The sequence below is a fragment of the Corvus cornix genome, chromosome 3, assembly GCF_000738735.6.
Source record: "Corvus cornix cornix isolate S_Up_H32 chromosome 3, ASM73873v5, whole genome shotgun sequence".
Lineage (NCBI taxonomy): Eukaryota > Metazoa > Chordata > Aves > Passeriformes > Corvidae > Corvus > Corvus cornix.
In genome coordinates, this window is record NC_047056.1 from 1,961,257 (window position 1) to 1,978,068 (window position 16,812).

The 16,812-nt window shown below is 40.7% G+C and overlaps 1 long non-coding RNA gene across 3 annotated transcripts in view; it reads right to left on the reverse strand.

Moving 5' to 3' along the window:
- The window catches only part of LOC120411702, a 33,492-nt gene that overhangs the window by 2,330 nt on the left and 14,350 nt on the right, over positions 1-16,812 (reverse strand). For all 3 annotated transcript variants that reach the window (XR_005604208.1, XR_005604209.1, XR_005604207.1), the window contains exons 2-3: positions 4,460-4,636; positions 1,760-1,819 (exon numbers count right to left, since the gene is read on the reverse strand). This is a non-coding gene — a long non-coding RNA (uncharacterized LOC120411702). The remainder of the gene's footprint in view (positions 1-1,759; positions 1,820-4,459; positions 4,637-16,812) is intronic.

The following is a 16,812-nucleotide window of genomic DNA, read 5'->3' on the forward strand; positions in this document are numbered from 1 at the left end:
GTCATCTACAAGAAGGAAAAATCTATATATAATTTGGCTGATTTTATCAGAATACTTGGAAGAGTATCTATCATCAATTAAGGACAAATGAAAGGGGTTTTTATTTAGAGACAGGAAGTGACTAAAAGTCTTGGAGGGAAACAGGAAGGGAGTTCCAGATTCCCTGAGCAAGTCAAATTAACAAGTGAGAGGAAAACAGAGCTCTGCAGTACTGAAAGTATATTGCAAAACACCCCGGATTTGAGCTCTTTAGAAAAGTACTTTACAATTTTGCTAGGAAGACTGTCAACAAGTAGGATTATTTTGCAGATACTCAGCAATTTAATTTACCAACTTAGTTTTCGTGAGCTGTTTTCCTACAGCAAAGTTAGGAAGGAAAGCATTCCATGAGTGAAACCCTAGGAGGGATGTTTCTGAATTTCCACAGTGGTACTGCCAATGGTTATGTACTGGTGGGATTTTTTCAGTCCACTCCGATCTTCTGCTTGATCTTACACAGAAGTCATGATATCACAGCTTACCACAGACTAGGATAATAATGGTGATGGGATAAATGCAGTACTGTCTCTTCACAGCATGATCCAACAGAAACACCCCCCCCCCCCCCAATTTGGTCTCAGATACTGATTTTAAAAGATAGATTTAAAATTGAGAAGGTGGCTGGATTTCTGTCCCTCCTTTCAAGCTTTACGGACAATCTCCCAGGTTTCAGACATAATGTCTTTATCTCTGGAAGGATAAAACTCTGCAATTCTTTGTTTTCAGATTATGCCTCTGCTGCAGAGCCTTGGGCGTCAAGCGGATTTGCCTCACAGGTTTGTCTTCCCTTGAACACCTGCTGTACTTCTTTTCAAGATCAGCAGTGGGATATTGTGACAAAAATCACTGTTTAGTTTATTAATACAAATGCAGCATATGGAGAGGGGAAGGTGTGAAAACAATAGAACAAAGGGATTTCCATCTCTTGATGGTAACTGAGCCAGGCTGGGCTGTATCAGAATCTTCTGTGGGGCCTGCCTTGTCCTCTGCTATAAATAACATTTTTTGGTGATAACTTTTTTAACCTGTTATATTCTTTAGTGTTGCAGGCACTTCTTATTCTGGAATTGTTTGATTGGAATCAAGCCCATCCATTTCTATAGTAAATGTCCTAGTAACCGTGTCAGTATACAGTATTCTGATTCAGACCGGTCACAACACAGCCTTTAGCACTCCCTTCAGCCAGCCAAGTGCTAAGCCTAAGTCTGCATAAATGAGAGCAGTTTCAGGACAGCTCTACAAGACACAAAGTGCCACCAGTGAAAAGCTGCCATTAGCTGTAGCTTTAAATTCCTACATCCAGGTAATTTCTTTTTGGTCTCTGTAAGCTCTCGTTCAAAGGGACCAAAGCTGATGCACGGCATTAAATGATATTACAACAGTGAACAAGAATACATCTGTTCATCATTAAAATAAGTAACATTTGAAGGGAACCGAAATGATAATGCTCTCCAGCAAACGAGACTATGACATGAAAAATTCACCTCACTAAAGCTGCACAGGGATCCACTGTTAATGGGATTTTGGTCTGATTACTCTTTTTCTTGGAAAAAAACCATTTAGGTCTTACTTAAAGGACAATACAATTAATTTTATGTCTTATTGACACTCCAAGAATTTTCTAATTCTCAGAATACAGGTACTTCCCCACATTAGGTTTAATGTTACTACTTGTCAGCCCCTCACACTTTCAAGAAATACAATTAAATTATTCACTTACCAGCTTGGCCATAATACTTGTCACTCTTAAGGAACATAAGGACCATCAGCTCCATTGGACCTAGACACAAAAAATCCGTTCTCTATTAACACCTCTTGCAAACGGCTCCAGGTTGTACCAACTACTTTTTCTAATTCATGTTCCCCCCCTCCTACTTTTCATTTTAAATCACCTCCACACTGACTCCAGGTACTGAGCTAGTGGTGCTATTCACCCAGTGACTAGAACTTCCAACAGTAAGAATGAGCACTGAAATCATGGCATTTTACCTACATTATTTTAACAGCTTTTTTAAAACGTAGGGATTTATTACAGTTATAATAAATTGGAATTTAAACTGGTTTGCTTTGTAAAGGGAAAAGTGCATATAATTAATTTATATTAGAAATCAATTTTTGCTCTTTCTCAGCATTGATATTGACTCACTTAGGAGAGAAACAGCCTAGTAACCAACATTCAGGGTTATTCCCTCAGCTGCCAAATGTGCCCGAGGAGAAAACAGATTGACGGTGGCAACATTTTCACCATTACTGTAGACAAGGCTGATATCATCACTGCTGGAATTAGGAAACTTAACTATACAGGCAAAGTGTGCAGAGGGAGCAGCAGCACTGATCTGAACTCACATTTGAAAGGAAGAGCTGCTACTTTCCACTTCTCTCACTGCTTAATGGCTTGTCCCTTGCAACTGCTTTTAGCAGGCTACAGCAGCTGGAGTCTTCACCTGGGTCATGGTGGTGCTTGGGGCCACAGAGGATTTCTGACTTCCAGGGACAGAATGTAGGGCAGCTTTGGAAAACACCACCAGGACTGGGATGTCTATCTTAGAGTATTTAGGGAGCTCTTCCTTTTATCTGGGTCAGACAAAGATAGGACAGCTAAGAAATGTCCAACATGACTTCCCTGCTTTCGCAGCATCACGGCCAGCTGGTCATACACTGAAGCCCTTTACCTCCCTCACCCTTCCCCAGATAAAATATTCCAGCTTTCGAACACTTCGGACAATTTCAGTTAACTGTGGTAGTGGCAGAAGATTCAAGGATATTAAACCCCTGATAGTTTTATAGAAACCAACAGCTGGCTAAATTACAGAGAGCTGATGAGCTCTCCTGTGGAGAGGGAGCCAGGAGAACCTGGTGGTTCCCCATTCCACTGGTGTATATATAAGTAGTTTTTACAGGCCTGTCTGTCATTTACCCAGATGGCAAAACCAAAAAGGAGGATGAGAGGTGTGAGAACGACTGAAGATATTCCAGGATAGAGATGCAAACAATGTAAGACCTGGAGCCATAGGAAACCTGAATTTGCTTGTTTTACTGGTTTTGGAATTAGTTTCTGACTGGTGTAGATAGGGGTATATTTTAGGTGAGTCATGCCAGTAGTGAAGACTACCTAAGTGCAACCACAGTGTTGGCAAGGGAAAAAAAGGAAAATAAATCTTGTAGGCTACATTCTTTCTGATATATCCTGTGAAAAGGAGCAGAAACAAAAGGAAAAGATACTGAGAAAACAGCACACGAAAAAGAAGTGGCACAGGGCTACTTTATTCCCCTACAGAAAACCAAAGTTCTTCAGACTGGTGGAGCATGATGTTTGGCAGGTATCCCTTAGTCTAAACTATTTTCAATGCATTTTTTTCAGTGCACAGCTTTTACTCTTCTCATTATAACTTTTGAAAAACTAACATATTTCAGTAAAAACTAGCTACTTGAATGACATGTAACATCTGCTCAAATTACTACCTCAGCACAGGTTGTTAGCTAAGATTTACTGGATTTATTCCATCAGGTAGAATCAGGTTGCTAAACAGTGCAAGTTTTAATACATGAGCCTGGACATAACTTGACCATATCCTGAGTAGAAATGCCTGGGTAAATTGAAAAAAACCAATCAGTTTGGCTTTAGAGGTAGTTAGTTGTATGTTATTTGTTTCTTATCCAATTCTACCCATTAGAAGTTTTTGAAACTAAAATCAGAATTCAGAACTAGCAGTCTTTTATGAGTTATCCAGCTAAACTGATTCAACACGGTTCTTCTAGATGATGGCTGCTTAAAAGAATAATATCATGGAATCATAAAATGGTTTGGGTTGGAAGGGACCTTCAAGACCATTTCATTCCCCCCATTCCATGGGCAGGGACACCTTTCACTAGAACGAGTTGCTCCAAGATCAACCTGGCCTTGAACACTCCAGGGAAGTGTAAATCACATAATCATATAATTCTTCAACTCTGCAGTGGGCTGTAAAGCCAATCTCCCTGAGCAGTTTTTGGACACTACAGCAGTAGCAGGTTTTTACCTACACTGTAACCTGGAGGAGGAACGAGGCACACAGATATGTGCTCCCTTTTAGGCTGCCACTGAATTCACATCAGTTTTAGTTGTTCTTTCAGCATATTGTATTTCTTACAGGATAGAACTGTTTTGTAGATGTCCTAGCAAAAAAGCCCAGACTCAAAACAAACACCTATTGATTGGCATTTTAAATACATTCTTTGGATGTATTCAGAAGACAACCTCCTTGTTTGTATTAGTCACATCTAAAAATTCCTTCATTTTGCTCAGCAACTGGTGATCCCAGATTGCATATTGGCAGTTCCTTGATACTTTGGGGTGCTCATGTAGCTGATGTGATGGTCAAATGTACCTCTGGTCACTCATGTGATGTCTTTGCAGTACTTACGGAAGTGTCACGCTTACCTTCTACTCTTGCCTCAGAGAATCCTCAAATTCAGTCCACTTGCAGCCAAATCCCCTCAGCAGATCATCACTGCCCTCATGTTCTGCTCATCTGCCCTTCTTATAGCTTGGAAGTTCATACACATGTTCAATTGTTGCACTGAATTCTTTCTTTGAAGCAAAGTATTCTTTCTTTTTCTTCAAGAATATAAGAAAAAGAAAATTGTAAGGCACCACAAAGTATATGCTTTTTATATTAAATAAGTGTAATATTCCATCCTGGCTTTTCCATGAGATGGGCAATGGTTACTACCTCAGGAGAATCAGCCTCTCTTCCCTCATTTGAGTATATTTCCCCCCCCCCTCCCTTAAAATACATTCTATGGATAAAACCCAATTTCTATGACTGCTCCAGAATGCTGAAATTGTAAAAGTAATTTATGGATCCCACTATGGAATAAGAGGGAAGACAGCTGGGAGCAGACAAGAAGAGATTCCAAAATGGACTAGACCTCCGGCCGCTGACCCACAGAACAGAAAGATCAGCACCAGCAACTGGCACCATCTCAAATCATTAACTTTAGTTCTCCAGACTGAAACAGCCCAGGACTGGGTAACTCTAACTTCTCCATATAGCATCCGTCTAAGCGCAACTAAATAAAGATAAACTTATTATTCCTAAAAATAGCACAGGATATCATCGCTCATATTTTTCAGAAATAGCAAGAGCTATTTAAACTGCTTTGACAATGAAATCAGGGGCCACAATATAAATACATAGTATATGATACATGGGTTCAGTTTCAGATCGTTTTATGGCAACTGAATGGTATTTTTTTTTGCATTCCCACCAATGTGTAATTTTTAACACACTGTTAGGGATTTTTTTCCTCTCTGCTTAGAAACTTTGGTACAAATTACAGTTTTTCCTTCAGTCTAAGTATTTTTACATTTATAGTTGTGCGTGGCATATATATGGACGGATGGATAAATACATATCCAAAATGTGAACCAAAAAAGCCAAATGTATCAGACTGGCTGTTGGACATTCGTCAGGTTCAGTTTACCCTCCGGAGTGCTCAGGCTCCCCAGTCAAGTATCAAGGCTCAGTGTGTTACACAACACTGGCACGTTACAAAGTCAATTCCTCCTACACACAGTTCACAAAGTACAATATAACAGGTGGATGAAAGATGTGTTGCGTAGGGGTGTTTTGGAAAACTGATGCAACAACAAACCAAAGGGGTCAGTGGAAAAAGAGCAGTCAGCTTTGCCACCTCTCGTTCTTGGGTAGTTGTTTTCTCTTGCAGATGTTTGGGATTTGCTTGGATTTGCAAGACAGGTCTTGAACAAGTAAAGAAAGATATACATGCGTTGAGAAAATAAAAGAGAGCTCAGAATAACATCCCATAATACTCGGTTTAGCTCCATATCCAGGCACTATCTGTTCTCTGACAGGTAATGGCACACACTCCTGTGAGCCCTCCTCAGCAGTAAGCTCCTAAGGCAAAGCCCCCATAATCTGCGATTTACAGAGCGCAGCACCACGAACCCACGATGCCGAAGGCAGCCCCTGATGCTGTGGCGGGGCTATAAATACCTTCTGCCAGCATGGGCTTTTTCAAATCTTTTCCAATCAGATTTCTCACCACTTGGCAGCCAGACCAGACACGTCAGCTGGGAGCACTGCCGAACCTGGTAACCCACACTGGCAAACTTCAGAGGAATCGTTCTGCCCATGGAGTTAAGGCATGATACAAAGAACAATTTCATTTTCATTTGTTCTGTGTCATGTCAGCACAGGACTGGTTTGGTCTAAAATCCTCTCTGAGCCTTGGCAACACACAGATGCGTGAGATATGTGTGTTTATAGCTGTGTCACCTGGGGCAACATCACATGGGATTGGACAAGACAGGCAGGTTTGGGGTTTGGCAATACCTAGATAAGGAACGCACATGGTTCGTGCATGTATTTGTGTTCTCAGTGCTGCTACACAGAAACTCTCTCCCTGCCGTAAGCTGTGTGCTGCTCTTCCAAAAATCCTGGTCATCCAACAGAGCCAGCACAGAGAATGGCTGGCAGTTCCTGCCCATGGGCCTGAATAAAATCAGTTTCTTGGGCAGAGCAACCAACACTGGAGCTGGGAGTTTTGGGGCTCACCGGCAATGGTTACGTGGGGGAGAGGTTGAAACAGCAAATGGGATAGGTGGGAAGTTGTGAATGGAAGCTGTGGACAGAAGCTGTGCTGGTCGCTGAGCAAGCTTTGGGACAGAGGACAAGCCAAGCAGATTCAGTCAGCAGCAGGTGGAGAAAGAAGAAAACAGAACAAAATGGAATCCGTATCCATGAGGTTTTGCAAAAGTGGCCTGTGGCCAGACATGAGAGGGTTAGGAGAAAAGAGTGAAATGAATCATGAGCCTAATATACAGAAATTGTAACATATGAAGACAAAAGGGAAAGGGCAAGAAATCCCCTTTTCTAGCACAAAAATAGATGAGGCAGAGAAACAGTGAAAAGTGTAATTTTAGGTTACCTTGCTGTACTGAATGTATTAATAGTTTGATTCAGTTTTATTTGAAAAGATGACAGAAGAAAGAAAGGGCATAAAGCCCTTGTTATAAGCAGAAAACCAGATGAGGCAGAAAACAAAAGAAAAATATTCTAATTTCAGGTTCCCTTGCTGCACTTAATGTATCTACAGTTTGAGTCAGTTCTGTTATTTTAGACATACAATTAAGTCTGTATTTTCTCTACTCACCTTTTTATTCATATTTATTTCTGAGGACCAGTTTTTCTCTCAGGGATGTGTATCTAAGTGTTACTACAGTAAAATGCAACTTCTTCTGGGTATCTGAAGGCAAGAGAACTAAAATCTGGTGCAAGATAAATCAAGAGACAGTTGTTACAGTGCTCTCAGTATGACCAGGACTGACTTTACAGCTTGACCTTCCATTCTGCTTGTTCCACTTGTACAAAGATATCAAAATAGGAAGGTCCTGACACAATTCTCCGAAACAGCCATGCATTCATTTACCGAATAATAACAAATTTGAGTCTCTGCATTTATGAATATCACTCAGATTAAATTTCTTGTAGACTAAGAATCCAGCCTCAACTGACTATTAAGCAAAAAATCCCACCCACAAATAAAGCTGAAAAGATATTTGAATGTATAATAATAGTAATAAGCAAAACCATCAGTACGACTAAACCTTTAATGTGATTAATGCATTTTGGAAGGATTACACCTAAAACCTAGAAAGCACAAAGGAGCTGGGGAGAAAAATCAAAAGGTGTTCAGACTTGGAAATGTACAGTTGAAGAGATGCAGCTGCTCAGCTCAGCATTTCTCCTTCTGTACATCTACAGGACTGACAGTTCTGCCACTCAAACCCAGGGACTGCTGGGACCAAGGGAGAAATACAAGTGAGCCAAACTAACAAAGGTCTGGGAAAGCAACATGAAGCCCAGCTAGCAGGGGAAAAAGGACACTTTAAAAGTGGGTGTTATCCTAACACAGTTACCAATACTGATATAATCCTCAGCACTCACAAGGGTTTGAAGTTCCACTGATGTGAAGCCTTGCTGCAGTGGTTGGAGCTGTGGATTAGGGACCACTTTCTGGGCATGCAGCAGGGCAGAGAAATCCTCTCCTTCTTGGTTCTCCAGAGGGAGCTTTTCTGCACAGCTCTGCAGTGGAAGGAGAACAACCTCCTTCTAAGAATACACAGCACAGCTTTACACATTAATGACATTGGTAAACTACATCATTTTCAAAAGATAACCCAGGAAATGTGTGAAACCTTGCAAAGGTGTATTTGCTTCTGGGAAAAGGGAAGCAACCCTTAATTTTTACCAGCCTGGGAAAAGATTAGCTCTAGAGAGTTCACATTATGCATTTAAGAGAACTGTCACTAAAATAAGATCCAAGCTTCTTAAGCAATGAGCTATTGGATGAGACCCTCAGCTTGCACGGATTCAGGCTGCTCCAGTGCAACTCCCCTGCTGGGGATTGATGTGAGCTCAGCCCCTGGCTGGCTGCACTCAGGCTGGAGAGGTTAAAGACTACCTACATGAAACATGGGCTACATGAAAAGCACAGTACCAGCAGGTATCTCTGTGCTGAACGCTCCAAGCTAAGGGCTGATACCAAACTCACCCTGTGTCACAGACTCCTGAAGCCCACCTTCCAGATGTTTAGTGCAGAGCCAAAAACCACCTCCCAATGCCCTACTACATCTTTCAGCCCACAGTAAACACCAAAAGACCAGAGATTTCTTCTTTTTACTTTCTTTCTTCTTTTTTTTTTTTTTTTAAATGAATGAATGTAGGTCTCTTGACAGATAAACTTTAGAAATACTCTACCTTCAAAATTGGTTACATTCTGTTTCCTGTTATTGTCTCTAATCCCCCGCAGCAATCTTCCTCTGCGTATTTGAAAAAAGCAAAACCAAGCTGGGAATACTGCTATTGTTCCAACTTGAGCCCATATTCGCACTCCTTTAGTTTCTACTTGGGATGGTATGCAGCACTGACACCAAAGAGACGGATTTAGTAGGACCATGCTGTGCTCTCAGGAGGACAAAGAAAGAGGCATAAAAAGGGCTTTGCAAAGCTTTTTAAAAAATCAAGATAAGGTTTTAAAGCAATTGTTGTTTATAAACTTTTTTTCTAGAACTGTATACTAGGTTTTGTACAACATGCATTTTTAGTGATACCTGGCCTCACTGCTAACTCTGTGTCTTTGATAATAAGTGAATGCTGCCACTCCATGTATTTTTCAGAAATTAATGGAATGGGATGTACCCAAAAAAACGATCTTTAACTGCACCCATTTTTTTGTGTTTGCAGATTTCATCTAATCTTTGTACTTGATTCTAAGCTGAAAATACTCCTGGATAAAGTCTACATATTTCTAAGAACAAGCAGTTCAGATATTTCTATTCTAGTTACCACCATACCACAAGAACTGAAATAGCATCAATTAAAATCGTCATTGACCTCTTACAGAGCACTGATATAAGGGCCATTCTCCCCATGTCCCAGCTGCTTTTTATACAACAGGGTATTTGATTTCCTCTGAACAGTTGATAGAAAGATTAAACTGTCCAATGTTTCCAATTAAAACCAGTTTGTGTTCTACAGTGGATTTAACTACTTCATTAAATCACTCATTATGGATCTCCTCACAGCCCTATTTTCAGCTCTTTCCTTCAGTCTGTAAATTTTTCAGTTATGGATCTAATAAAACCATCACAAAGCCTAAATTTCATTCATATGCCAAGTATCACAAAGATGTAATTAAAAATCATTACCAGGATTTCATCTGCCACTTCTGTGCACTGTCAGTGCACCTGACTCCTCTGTAGGCAGAGTGTTAAGAAGTCTGCAAATTATTGCAGTATGAGCAGAGAAAATGCCTGTTAGGTACCCTTAAACCCTGTGATCCTTTACAACATCTCACAGTGCTCCTTCTCAACCCTAGGGACCAGCACACAACCAGTGTGCCTTCGTGGGAGTGAAATGCTCCTCCTTGCTTTTTTGGGAATATTGCCAATCCACTTCCTTGCCACTTTGGGATGCGCCTGCCCTTCCTCATGTCTGTGTTTTGTTCCATTGAGGCCAGCGTGATGTCAGACCCTCTCTGCTGCTGTGTATGCATGCAGAATTAATAGACTTCATCTGCTACAAAAAGATGTTGGCAGGAGTTTTGTTGGCAGCAGGCAGAGTAAGCACATAACTCCTTTAGAGGCTTAGTTACCCTGGTTGCAGCTACATTCAATATTGGCCTCAAGGTGCTTCCTCTTGACCTTTAGAGCCTTGTGGAGTCGCCACTGAGCACTTTCTCCATGACAGTGATTCCCTCACCTTCCAAGTGCCAAACCCAGGCTCACCTGAGTCCTCCTTGTCCCACCAGCAGGTACCAGGTGTGCCCAGGTAATGGGCAAGTCAGCAGCACGGACTGTCTTTCTCCTGCAGACATGTCCAACCTGCTGTGATCACCACAGTTACACAGGAGTTCTTACTCTTTTTTACCCCAAAATGCAGGTTTGGTGTCCAAAGCTACACGGAAGTCCTTTATTTCTAAGTAAATGCTGCATCTGGTTGCTATAAATTAAAATACAAACTGCAGTTGTCACTCTCGGTCACTCTTCCCTCACCAAAACAATACTGAGCTTTAAGAAGAAGGTGACAATCAGACACCAACCCTGATGACAGTTCCTATCACTGGATGAAAAGATTAAAAAGAGTGAGTTCTCTTTGGAGATTTTCGGCACCAAACTGAAAATACTGTTTCAGCATTAGGCAGCAAGTATGGGCACTCACAAAAGAACAGTTTTTTCTTTTTTATTTACTTTGCAGGGGATGTGCACCTCAGCTCTCCCACAAAAATGGTTTTCAGATTAAAATTTTAAGCTTTTTTTAACAGACGCTGTTTGCAGAGGAACATGTGGTTGTGTTTGAATGGAGGGCATAGCTTGTGTTTTCAAAACTCTGGTTATATTTAACAAAGTACTGACACAGGCCTGCAATGCAGAGGGCTTATTTCTGAGCTTTAAAAGCCAGCATAAAAGGGGAAAGCTGATACTGGCCTCTTTTTACTGGAAAGTTTGGCTCAACTCCAATCTTCCCTCCATTTAGAAAGTAGTTAAACTACTTGTCAGCCTAAGAAAACAAAACTACTCAGCCACTTCACCTTTCTGGGATCATTTTCCTTGAGATCTGTTCCCTAGTCCTATTCCATGTGCCTGAATTTCTGTGGCAGTCGCAGGTCAACATAAAGAGAGTGACAAACCCCTCACTCACTGTGCCTTCGCTGCAGGTACCCTGGAATTGCTACAAACCAACCTTTTTATCATAGTAAAAAGAAGGTGTGGTTTGGTTTGCGCCTGTCAGAGGGGCTGGGGGAGTTTTCACAACAGAGAATCAACACTGCTTTTATTTTAGCAACAAGAGCTGTTCAAGTGATGGTATTTAAGGAATGAGGTCACATATTCAAGCTGTTTAGATACAACAGTGTTTGGAGATGTCAGTCAGGCTCCAAAGTAGATAAAAAGTGCATCAGCTTATCAGCCAGGCATTTCTAGTGCTGGGCACGCAAAGTGAGCTCCAGCCTGGCACACAAAGATGCTGCTGAAGCCCTTGACATTATACAGCGGTTAGAAAATATAAATTACAAGACCTGATACATGTCTCTGAATGCCTACACTTCCATGGTTCAGGAAAAAAATGAGTGTTCTTACCCGAGTCAGTAGATTTTCTCTGTTAGGAAAGGTTTCAGTAAGAGAGGTGTTGCAACAGGAAATCTTACACAATCTAACACATTTCCTTACTAAATTGGTGAAACTTACTCAGCAGTGTAAAGTACTAATCTGAGTTTATAACTTCATCCAGATATAATTAATTAACATGGAATATTCGGCTCAAAATTTTTGTCAAATTAGCAGAATATATGTGAGTGTTCCCACATATCCATACAAAGACCATAATCTACTCTAAGTATCCCATTATGTGAAAAAAGGGGCAATGGCTGACATGGTCAGAAATTAGTTGGAATGATGGTAACCTCAGTAGAAATTTGCTTGATCACAGCAAGACTTGTATTTGATCTTTTGTGAAAAGATCAACAAATGGTTGATAGTCAAGTCCCAATCTGATTTACCATAAGCACTCCAACTAAAATCCACAGGAGTGAAAGCACTGAGACCAGATTTTACTTGGCCCACACCGTTGACTATAAGTTTCTTTTCAAATGTAGTCAGTTAAAAAATTAATCTCCGTTTTCCTAAATATCTGTAGCATGAAAAGTCAAATGCATGGACACAGACAAGTCTATCTGAAAAATTTATATTTTGTCTCCCAGCCTACATAAATCCAATGCCTTTTCACTCCTGTAAATTTGTAACCACTGTAACCACTCAGTGGTTAGCAAGTGATATGGCCTTTCTCAAAACACATGTTAAAAAAAGTATTTCCCTCCTCAGTTGTTACAAATATATTTCTGGTATGTGTTTAAATTATAATTCCTGTTACAACAGAGCCAAAAATTAGGCATAATAATTGCTCCTCTGAAGAATTTACACTGACCAAGGCTCCACATTGAAAATATTTCCATGCAGAGTTCAATAAAAGTATTCACATAAATATAATAATTCATGTGTATAAAAGTTGCAGACTCCAGCCAAAAAGATGATGGCACACAGTACAACCCCCTGCAATTGTCTTTAGTACACACAGGGAAAACCAGGCTGTCAGGCAGTGATCTGCATTCAATTTTTATGAAACCGTTCATGCCAAATATCCATCCTCTGACTTCAAAGATGCAGAAATATTTCCAGGCCTCATACATCAGCAGATACTTACATTAGGGTGTAATAATTTACGTCATTACAAAGATATCAAGATTGGGCCTTTGCACTGGTAAATATTCCAATAAATCTTATAATGTTTCTAGCTTCCCCTAAATTTTATTTTACTGTTTGTGTATTGAAGCAACAAGATTGCAACAGCAACAAAAATATATACAGCACACTTGGATGTACATTGCTTCATGTTTACACTGGAGCCAAACAAACCCAGCAAGCCCCACCTGCACATGTGACTTTTACTCAGGGAAATAAGCCTGTGTTGCTTAACTGCAACACTGAGGTGCATAAAGAATTAGCTCCAAAGAGAGGACCTGAATTTCAGGAACTATCCCTGAGAACTTGCTGGAGCACCTGCTCCCATTATTTCTGTACAGCCCCAAGGCACTGCAGAATTAGCCCTGTATGATCCCAGGGATCCAAGAGTACTTAACCATAACTGAAAGCTATCACAGCTTCAGACTTTTCCAAATGGGATCTTACAGAAGATTCGTTATGGTAAAGAGGAACAGCAGACAGATGTGTAAAACCTTTGGTAGAGACTTACTTCCTAGCAGTCATGCAAAAGCATGACATAATCCTGTTCAAGCATAATAAAAAATCGAGCAGCAAGTTAAGCAGAGAGTTATTTCATTAAATTCTGACCAGAAAAATTAATTCAATAACTGTCCCTTTCCCCCTTATAGCCCAGACAGCAACCACCTGGACTGTAGGATATTCAGAATTTATCTCTGGAGAGAAGGCAGAAATGTGGAATGTCCAGCTGGAGAAACGATCAGTGAAAGTTCTGCCACTGAAAGTGAAAGTACTGAAAGAAGCAGCCAGTGGGTAAACTGAGACAGCGGAAACTGAGTTCCTGCTTGAAAAAAAAAACTTTTCACTGACATGACTACAATTATTCTTCTTAATTTCCACGCTCTATTGACCATCCTTTTCTTTCTCTTCCTCCACCAACAGTAGACAGATAATTTTTGTCCTTTTCTTGTTCCAAAATGCAATTAAAGCCTGTCTGAAACAGACTGATTTTTCTTTCAGAGCTTTGATCTTGCTCTTTTGACTTAGGCTAAAAACTTTTGACCAAAACTCTCTTATCTGTACAGTACAATAAACACCTAAACAACCTCTGAAACAAAGGAAACCTATCTCACCTTGCCCATTAAGCAATTTTCAACCAAGGTAATTTACTTCCATTGTAACCAATTAAAAGGGTACTAAGAGCATTTTACCACTTCATTATTTATGTTATCAAAGTGTGGGTGGTCTACCACATCCAAATGTCTCGCTTCATGGCAGAACAAAAGCGTTCATTTGACATTTCAGAGTCAGAAAATCTGCCATTGCTTCTTCCGGGTGGAGTTCAAATAGACATGAATGACTGAGTCTCTTTTGGTTATTTTACCGGATATACCAGCAATTACAAGTGTTTCTAATTTTTTGTTAATTGAAGGTACATTACAATTGTGCTACACACTGTACTTATTTTGGCCAGATCCTCAGCTACAATAAACAAGGAGACACCAATTATGTTAATTAACCTGTGTCATTGAGGCCAGCTGAATTTAACTGCCTCCTGGAGGTGTCTGGTTTTTAGACTTGCCCTTGTTTCTTGTGGAGAAGCAGAATTACTGACTGTAAAAGCCAACACAGCAAAGGCCACCAGAGTAAGCCCGGAGTAGCCTCTTCTCAAATCATACACCCAAATCCAGCAGTTTTAAAAGCAACTTCTGACCTCACTTCAACACTCTGCCTTCCTTCCCTTCCTCTTTTCCTCTATAGTTATTTCCGTCTTTCTATGCTTGTTTCCTTCAAACACCTTCTAATCTTTTTATGGTTTTTAAACAAAAACATATTTTAATTTTTTTGTATTTGGGGAAATAGTGATGAAATTCACTGGTGATTAATAAAGGGGACACAGAGCTGTGAGGTGACAGCAAACCTTGTCTCCCAGCCTTCGCCTCCAGATTACACCAACTCCTTAGGGAATCTTTCCTCTGAGTTCCACAGACATTAAATCTTCATGGCTTGACTTACCCATCTTACATAAATCTGTAGCCTAAATTATCTATACATTTACCTGTCTGTGAAATAGGTTTCTCTTTCCCAGCCCCTGTTGTGCTTCACACATTTTCACCTGCCAAAAACTAACACTGGGAAATTTCTTCCCACAAACACCCAAGTGGGAATCCCCATGAAATAACCTCTGCAATTTCTCTTTCACCACAGAGCAGTATGGCATAACCACACTGGGCTTCTGGAAGAAGCTGATGGCTGCATCTGTCTGGGGACTCCACGTACTTTGAAAAAAAACCCAAATATTCTCAGGTTATTCAGCTCTGAAAAAAGCTTGCCTCAACTAAAGGCTTTTCCTCCCCCACCTTACAGCCTCACCTAAGTAAGACATATCATTACAGACAGCACTTTTTTCTAGCTGGATTACAAATTGATTATAAAGGTTTATTTTTGGTTTTTCCTATACAGACAGCAGTATTCTCAGTTCATGAATCTCCCTCATTCTATTTCAAGACTGCAGCAGTGAAATACTGAGCCAACAAACATACTTCCTACAAACACTGGGACATGGCATATGTCCAGCTCCAGCAGAGCACAAACATGGGGCATCAGGGAATCTACTCCACAGAGTTTTCCTGTAAATTGGAATTACGTGCTAAGCCTGAAGGATAAACATCTACATTTCTTAATCTTATCAACAAAAAGCTGTCTGTTCAACATATATATGAATATCTGGAAATCTGAAGCCTTCCAAAAGGCAGAGGGTGGGCTGAGGCAATGGAGTCTTTTCTCTCACCACCTTACACACGTTTACACACAGATGCAGCTCCTAAAGAGGAGCCAGGTAGTCACGATGCTTACCCAGAGCCTGCTTTAGTCACAAGCCATGAGGTCAGACAGGTCTTGTTACTGCCTTGGGCATGACCAGCATTTAGGCAATTTTTTTCCCCATCAACACCCCAGCAGGCATTCTCACTTGGAAACTTAAAGGCCTCCTTGGTCTCACAGGGATGTAGTGCAAGAGCTGAGCACAAACCCTACAGATAATGACTAATCATCTAAAAACACACCCTGCTCATTTTCCCAGTGAAATGTAGCAGCTACAGAAAATCCATTTACAGCCTGTCAAAGATGGGTGAAAGAGAGAAAGGAAAATCACAAAGGAGCTAATTCTTCATCTTTTCCCCTTTTTAGTCATTAGTCAGAGCCCATTAAGCCCAGCTCCGACTTCCCTATTAAGGAGAGAAGACCCCTGCAGATATAATGGGAATGTGAGGAGACCCCTGGCCCAGCCTGTGCACTGCCATCTGCTACCACCAGCCTCCTGGTGGCAAGGCTTCATTACCAGGAGTGTCTTCCCTTCGGGATCTTGAATGCAGCCAGGCCATTGCTCTCAGGCTGTCTGGCTCAGCAGCTTTTGACTGAGAAAATGTTCAGTTGTTTCACCACTGGGAACACATTTTTATTTTAGAGTCTCAGCATTTCCTAGTTAGAGCTACACTTCTAAATGTTCAAGGACAGGTTTGGCCCTTAGTGGGTAAATGCTGGTGAACAGCTCAGAAAGGAATCCACAACTAAGCACCTTTTTTCATCCTGAGAGTTGATGCTTATTTCCTTATTTTCCTGAGGATGGCAGGACACACAAAATGGGCAGAAACCAAACTCTTAAAGATACTACAGGATCAAATGCTATCATCAATAAAATATGAACTACAGATACTCTGCAAGAATTTACTAAATCTAGTGCTAAAACTACCTATCTTTTCAACGGTATGGAGAAATAGTCACAAACCCTGGGATGGGTGTTCCCGGTGAAAATTACATGCTGTAATTCCACATGCTGTAATTTCAATACAACACTGACCAATGCTTTGGAACATAATGCATAACTTAATATCAGCTTCATATTTCCTGCTTAAGAATATGGGAGACAAGTTTTCAGAAAAACTTCCTGACATAAAGTACATTAAATGCAGAAAGGTTGCCTCTCAGGGTGG